Here is an 8549-nt window from a genome sequence, read left to right as displayed (position 1 = left end):
AAAGGAGACTAAGTGTGAGGTTTAGTAGATTGAGTTCTCAATTAAAAAATATATTTTATCTCTGAACCCATCTCCCACTTGTTGCACGCAAGCACCATTTGGAGACATTCAAGTCACGTACAACGAGAGCTCTTGGACCTTTATGTTCTTACTTTGCTAAATTCAATACTAGATATAGACTATTGCTTGTTATTGTCTTGACTTGAATTGCATATCTCACTTGCTTTACTTTGAAGTTCTTATATATGTGTTAGCATGTCACCACAGAAATTATTGTGTTATCCTTTATCTACTCGAGGATGAGCAGAAATTAAGCTTGGGGATGTTGATACGTCCGAAACGTATCTATAGTTTCTCCTTGTTCCATGATCTTTTGGATGACATTGTTACATGTTTTGCTATACTTTTATATAATTTTACACATATTTGGACTAACCTAATAACTTAGTGCACCCAGTGCCAGTTTCTGTCTACTGATGTGTTTTTTTGCAGGAGCTTTTACCCAATTTTCTGAAGCCCGAAAAAATTCACAAAAATATATAAAAAAAATCAGCGAAACAGAAGCTTCGGGATCACTGAAGGAGGGACACACGGGGGCGAGGGGCATCCCAGGCAGCCTGCTGGTGTACCAGGGCCCAGACCTCCCCAGGAGGTTTCCTGGGTGGGCCCCACCTCCTTTGGCCTATATTTTGTGTTCTGTGAGGAAACCCTCGCAGACTTTCTGGAGTCGCGAATTTCTCCATCGTTCCGCCGCCGCAGCGCTTCCAAGATTGGGAGCGTCAGGACACCTCTGCCCGGCACCCTGCTAGAGGGAGGATTGACCTCTGGGAGCATCTCCACCGCCATGGACGCTTCCCGGATGTACCATGAGTAGTTTCCCTTGGACCAAGAGTCCATGACTAGTAGCTATGTGATGTCTTCTCTCCAATCTTGTGCTTCAATGGTTAGTCCTTGTGAGCTGCCCTACATGATCAAGGCATCTATGTAATTCTCTTGCTATTGCTATGCTTGATTTGTTGGGATCCGATGGATTATGAGATTATGTTCACATTGTTATGAGTTACATATTTGATTATCCTTTTATATTATGTTACTTAGTGATTCTTGCATGTTCTCCGTTTCTTTTTATTGCTTTGGACAAGTAGTAGATCGTAACTCCAAGAGTGAGCGTTATGCATGATTGTGGGTTCGGGCCCCTCAATGTCTAGCTTGAGTGATAGAAACATGAGACTAGGGGATGTGCTTGTTGCCACGAGGGAGAAAACAAGGGTGCTTGTGACCATGGTTGCAAGGATTGTTTACCTTACGCATAGTTTGTTAATGCAGTTGTCCGTTGCTTTGAGTTTACACTTAGGGTGGAGCTCGCAACTTAATACCGGAGAGATGTTCTGGATAGATATCTCAAGGTGGATGATTAGTAAGTAGATGCTGATGAATAAATTGAACCTCATACTATCAAGGAGCATAATTTGCATTGCGGTGCGATCATTATTCTATCAATTGTCCAACTATGATTTGTTTACCCTAGCATAGTTTTTTATCGTCTTTTGGGAGAGAGACATCACTATTGAACGTCATGTGACTCCGGTCCATATCACCATCATTGCCTACACCTCTACTATTTACCACTTTCTTTACTTTTCCGTTGCAATCACTATTACCTTCCCACTTGTGTTTTGATCCTTTGCAAACTACAAGGCCGGAGAGATTGACAACCTATATGTACTCGTTGGGAGCAAAGTTATTTGTTGTGTGTGGAGGTCCATGTCTTCTGCTAGCGCCAGGGTGGAAGACACCTACTTGGTAAGCCTAGGAGTCCTCCTGGTTCGATAAACCTTACAGTCTCCATGTAAGAGAAATTTTCTACTGACTACATCTCCACCTTCCACTTGGGGTCCAACGAGGGGCAAGAAGTATGTACATCTACTCGTCATCAGTCTCTCAAGGGTAAGAGTCATCCCTTGCCTTGCAGACTCTGGAGCTCTGATGTTAGAAGGTTCAGAGTACTCCTTCATGGCATATTTCTTGACCGCAAACTTCTCTTTCTGCTTCTGGGGTGCAGGAATCTCACAAACAAAATTAGAGTCCTCCTCACTAGAATTCAGCTTGGTCCTGGACCTGGTAGCTGCCTTGGGCAAGCCATGGGAGCTGGGGATACCTGGATCAAAAGCGGTCCTCTCAGGACTAGTGCCTGAATCAGACTCGGCATGGGGCTCGCTAAAGTTGTTCTGACTATCATTAGAACCCGACATCTTGCAAACCAAGCACACAAGATGATTCACAGACTATCTAACCCTGTGAAAAGGTATAGAAGAGCTTGAAAAGATAAGCATCACAAAATCACAGAAGTTTTTCAAAATTTGAACTTAGAAACTTTGGGTATGATCTAGTGTAGAATGTATTTTGGTAGCGCCGGGTTGGAGATTTTGGAATCACCGAGACAGACCACTTGCATTAACAGAAACTTGGCTAGCCTTTTTGGTGTAACCGAAAAGAACTACTCGGTCTCACCGAAGTGGTTGTGAGAAACCCTAAAAACTGAATCGGTGGAACCGACTTTATCAACTCGATATCACCGAGATGCATGTTGCGGGAGATCAGATTCAGAATTTCTTTTTTCTCTATTCTATGGAGGATTCTTGTGGCATAGAAGGATTTCACACTATGGATTGTAGATGCGAGTAACCTAATGCGCATGAATCGGATAGAGGAGCGCACAAGGGGTCAGATTCATACCCTAGCTTGGTGATGAATCCGCTAGGCGACGACGGCGGTGAAGATTCCATTGGCGGTGGCGATTCCCTATGGACAAGGCGCTCGGGGACGCAAGGGCGATGTCCAAGGGGTCCTCATGCGGCAGTTTGGGGTTGGGGACTTGGACTTTGAATATGGAATTTTAAAACGTCGGGTCCGCAGATATAATTAGCCCTCATTGTCGGTGTCACCGATACTAAAATTTCGGTGCCACCGAGTTCCACTGCTATCTGTTGATAGGGAAACTCGGTGAAGCCGATATTATGGTATCGGTGGTACCGAGATTAAAACCTAGATCAACTTTTAGAATTGATGGAATCGAGAATTTGGTGTTGGTTACACCGAGATTCATAAAGATGTTTGGAAGGCAGCCCTAGTCGATATGGAACTCCGACAACTTCTCACACAAAGGGATGGAGAAGTGATTGTTCAAGTTTTGTGATTTAGCATGAATAGAACTTGAGATGAGAAAGCATAGATTGATAGAGAAGGGTCCTAGGCATTCTTGTTCATCCAATTGGCAAAAGATTGATGAAAAGGCAAATAGCAACAATTGGATGTCCTCGAATGAACAAAGATATGCACACCAACATGCTCACACAATAAGATGTCAAATGATATCACGATGAACATGCACAAACATTCTAGCATCTATCAAGCACTTTGGCAATGACAAAGTGTCGGTGCACTAGAGATTGGGGTCTCTTGTGCACCAGACTTGTGCACGGGCATCACCAATGCCCCTGATGCCAGTGCAATAGGAAGAACATCTGATAGGCAATCCAAGACCCACCTAGGCCATGCCCTTCCCTCTCTGCGTGGGGCATGGAGTACAAGGGCTCCAGATGCAAGGCCCCGGCAAGCCCTCCTTTCCGGGAAGATTCCCAAGGCCCCGGCAATCCCACTTTGCCAGGAAGACTCCCGAAGATTAGCAAGACCCCGACAAGCCTCCCTTGTAGGGAAGGCTCGCACAGACTGGCGAGGCCCCCAGCAAGCCCACCTTGCCGGGGAAGTGTTCAAAGCCCCTGGCAAGCCCACCTTGCCAGGAAGGTGACCAAGTCACCCGACAGAGACTCCAGGCCAGCAAGCCCCTTTCGCTCGCCAGGTGTCCACTCCCGTTTCTACCACAATCCGACCACTCCAGCACATCCCTCGTGTGCCAGCACAAGACCCAGGTGTCGATTCACCTAGGTACGTGTCGCGGCCACCTTGCGGCAGGTCAGGGGCCAGACAATGCATTTATTGCCCCTGACACCACCGAAGAAGTAGAGCGGTGAATACTATTCACTACTCACCCCGTGAGCACACTGTTGGTGACCCCTTTGCCTATAAAAGGAGGCCCAAGGCTCATTCTCAAGGGTTGGAATTTTTGGGATCGGAGACTCCCTAATCACCTACTAAGTTACTATAGCAAATCACCCTATAGTAAGCACATAACACAAACTAAGAAGGAGTAGGGTTTTACGCGCCAAGCGGCCCGAACATGGGTAAAGGACCTTGCCGGTGTTGATCGCTAGTTCTGCTCTCGATGCCGTATCTCTCTCTCCCCGCCGAATGATCAGGGGACTCCTCGAGTTTCCCATAGGTGCCGGATTTCCCGACATCTTTGGCGCACCAGGTAGGGGGAGGAGTCATTGAGAGCTTCTTCGCGTATTCAAGCAAGTTCCGCGTCAGATCTTGGGAAGTTGAGCGCCCCACTGTGGTCCCTAGAAGCGGGGCGCATCGATGGTCGCTCTACTTCGCCACGGTCTCCTAACGCCTACGCGTCCGCCCTGGCCCGCGAACGCAGGCTAGGGAGACGGAGACCTCAAGCTCGAAGGCATCAAGCTGACGCACCGCTCGAGGACAGTGCACTGCTATCGAGGGTGTGCCTCGGGGCTCCGGCGAGGCCTCCGGCGCATACTCCGGCCGACGCACCTCCACGGAGAGGTGCATAGCCGCCGAGGATGGGCCTATGGGACCCGGAACCCAGGCGCACACTCCAGCCAAAACGCTTTCCCCCCGGAAGCACCACGTCGTCGCCAAAGGTGCGCTCGGGGGCTCCGTCAGCATGACCTGGCAAAACAGGAAAAGGAGTTATGCTCCGGCAACCCCCTTCTGTACGATAGACAAGAGCTATCGGCAAGTACCTTTCTGGAGTGGAAGTTGCCGGGAAGTTATAGCCTCCTGCTTGCGGGGACTTGAGGGCCCGACAAAGGACCCAAGCGCCGCATGGAGAAGTGCCGCGGCACGACAGATAAGTGATAAATATTTCACATGAGATTTCAGAGTAGATTAGTTGTTTCCTTTTTGGAAGATCCCAAACCTTGTTTGAGAAACCTGCGTGTAGATGGAACCTTGTCAGGATCAGTGCGCCTTAATTATGTTTTGAACTAGTTCAACGACCTGAACGGCCACAAAGCGCCTTCACACTATTTCGAACATGTTCAACAGACTAAGCGGCTACACAACACCTTATTTCGCCTCGAGCCGCGCTCGACGATCTAACGGTTGCACTTAGTGCGGGAAGGAGTCTTGCCGGTAACGACTCCTCAAGCGAACTGCTAAGGACCCGTTCCTCAAAGCACTAGGGCAGGTCCAGTCACGCCGATAAGCTTCCGAAAAATGCAAAAGGCGTATCATACAAGGGGAAGGATCAGACGCAAGGGAAACAACATTTCATTCATCTGTTTGAAACAAACTCAGACATATTAAATGAATGATTTTTGCTACTCTAACATATGATACTGTCTTTTGGGGAGGGACATGCTCGCCAGACAGAAGTTCAAGAAGACAAAAAGCGGGACGACCCCCGGCGCAACCCAGGCCGGTTTCTCGTGGACCAGCACTGCACGGAGGAGAACGGGGGCGGAGGACAGGGCGACCGGAGGGGGTGAAGAAGCTAGAGCCCACGATCGCGCCTCCTCAAAGACGAGGCGTCGATGCGGGCTCCGACAGGATAACCCCGCCGGGCGGGGGAGAGGCGTGAGCGGGCCTCGGCGGCAGGTCCGGCAGTCAGTCAGAGCTCGGGGAGTCGTACTTCGACTTGACCCCCCGAGATCCTGACCTACCAAGAGCGCCACTACCTCCGCTGTCCTCCTCGTCGCTATCACTCGAGGAGGGACATTCGGCGCCGCTCGATCTCTCTTCGCAGCAACCGAGACACACACCTGAGCGCCCATAAAACTTGACGGATAGCATATTATCCTCCGCTATCTTAAAGCGGAGGATATGCCCATCTTCAAGGCTGTGGGCGCAGGCGAAGGCTTTCCAGCCCCGCCCGAGCAAGATGGAGCGGCGCTTCGGGTACTCCACGTGCACCTGCATGGCGCCGTGGGAGCAACCGTATCCCCGCAACCACAAGACAGGGGGCTTGGCGGCCTCCATCGCCCTAGCAAAGGGGCTAGGGAGGTGAAAATGGCCCCGAGGGATGCCATGCAGTTCCACAAAGAACTCCAGCGTCGTTCCGTCCGAGTGCCTTCCCCGCAGAGGAGAAGACGGAGGTGCTGGAGTAGCACTCCGCCTCCCCCGGCCACGGCCTCCACAACGACCGCGGCCCCTTGCCCCTCCGCCACCACGGGCGCTCGTGCCGCCCTCCGCAGTAGCGGCCCCTAAAGCTGTGGCATGATCCGAGTGGGATTCGCTTGCCGCCCTGGGAGCAACCGTACACCCGCAACCACAAGACAGGGGGCTTGGCAGCCTCCATCGTCCTAGCAAAGGGGCTAGGGAGGTGCAAATGGCCCTGAGGGATGCCATGCAGTTCCACGACGAACTCCAGCATCGTTCCGTCCGAGTGCCCGCCCCGCAGAGGATAAGACGGAGGTGCTGGAGTAGCACTCCACCTCCCCCGGCCAAGGCCTCCACGGCGACCGCGACCCCTCGCCCCTCTGCCACCACGAGCGCTCGTGCCGCCCTCCGTAGCTGCGGCCCCTGAAGCTGTGGCATGATCCGAGTGGGATCCCCTTGCCGCCCTGGCGGCCGATGGTGGCCTCCCTCGCCCCCTAGCCATGGTTAGGGGCGAGGGCCACCTGGATCTAGAAAAGATTCTTTAGATGCAAGCTGGGGTTGGTGAATGTTTCAGGAGTTGATGGATGACCAAAACCCCCTCGAAAACTTCCTAATTTATAGGGCGAGGCGTGGGGGGCAAGCTCCCCTCACCAGAAACCATCGCCCCTCTCGCTCAATCACCCATGATCACGGGCGAACAGTGGACCACCCTGCTGCACCAATGCATGCGGGGGCAGGTCCAGCCATGACTGCGACCTTTATGGCCACGAACGCCACTTGCCTGACCATAACTGCGCATGCTTCACACGTGGCAGTAACGCGTCGGGAGGCGGGGAGGCTACTGTGCGCATCTCGCGCGCTTGATGCGCAACATGGGGAAGGGCTGTCTACAACGGCTCAGAAGCTACAGAGTCCCCTGCCAAGGAAGCCCGTGCACTACTTTCGGCCTGGCCCAACAAGGCCTCGCGCGCGTGTGTGGCCCAGGCCCAGCGGCTCTTGTGGGTGCACTAGAGACTGGGGTCCCTTGTGCCCCAGACTTGTGCACGGGCATCAGCAACGCCCCTGACAACAGTGCACTGGGAAGAACAGATGAAAGGCAGTCCAAGACCCACCAAGGCCACGCCCTTCCCTTTGTGCATGGGGCGTGGAGTACAAGGGCTCCAGATGCAAGGCCCCGGCAAGCCCTCCTTGCCGGGAAGATTCCCAAGGCCCCGGCAAGCCCACTTTGCAGGGATGACTCCCGAATAATAGCAAGACCCCGGCAAGCCTCCCTTGCCGGGAAGGCTCACACAGACTGGCGAGGCCCCCGGCAAACCCCCCTTGCCAGGAAAGTGTTCAAAGCCCCCGGCAAGCCCTCCTTGCCGGGAAGGTGACCAAGTCACGTGACCGAGACTCTAGGCCAGCAAGCCCCTTTCGCTCGCCAGGTGTCCACCCCCGTTTCTACCACAATCCGACCGCTCCAGCACATCCCTTGTGTGCCAGCACAAGACCCAGGTGTCGATTCACCTGGATACGTGTCGCGACCACCTTGCGACAGGTCAGGGGTCAGACAAGGCATTTAGTGCCCCTGACACCACCGAAGAAGTAGAGCGGTGAATACTGTTCACTATTCAGCCCGTGAGCACACTGTTGGTGACCCCTTTGCCTACAAAAGGAGGCCCAAGGCTCATTCTTAAGGGTTGGACTTTTTGGGATCGGACACTCCCTAATCACCTACTAAGTTACTGTAGCAAATCACCCTATAGTAAGCACATAATACAAACTAAGCTGGAGTAGGGTTTTACGCGCCAAGCGGCCCGAACCTGGGTAAAGGACCTTGCCGGTGTTGATCGCTAGCTCCGCTCTCGATGCTGTATCTCTCTCTCCCTGCTGCACGATCAAGGGACTCCTTGAGTTTCCCATAGGTGCCGATTTTCCCTACAAGAAGTCATCTATATAAGAGTACATTAACTTAGGAGTCAAGTAAGAGTACTTGATCATAGGTCATACTCATCGATTAAGCACAAGTGGGGTTACCACTTTTAGATAATGCATTAATGTATTCACATCATTTAGGAGACTCTTGTACTCAATTCTTAGACTAAATCTCCCCCTAGATGTGACGTGGATGCTCATTGCTGATGGAGTTCATCTTGAGTTGGGAGCAATCCTTGTTGTTTCTTACTCCTCTCACCTACATGGGTTAGTCCCAAAGCAAAAGGAACAAATGCAAGGATATCTATGGGCATGGAGTGAAGTGCATGGGAGGTGATGTCCAAAGATGCATTAATTACCTTGTCCCTTGCTCACCTTTGAGGGAATGTGTGACT

This window comes from Hordeum vulgare, chromosome 4H (assembly GCF_904849725.1).
Source record: "Hordeum vulgare subsp. vulgare chromosome 4H, MorexV3_pseudomolecules_assembly, whole genome shotgun sequence".
Taxonomy (NCBI): domain Eukaryota; kingdom Viridiplantae; phylum Streptophyta; class Magnoliopsida; order Poales; family Poaceae; genus Hordeum; species Hordeum vulgare.
The sequence above is the reverse complement of the archived record's forward strand: the minus strand, read 5'-3'. Positions refer to the sequence as shown.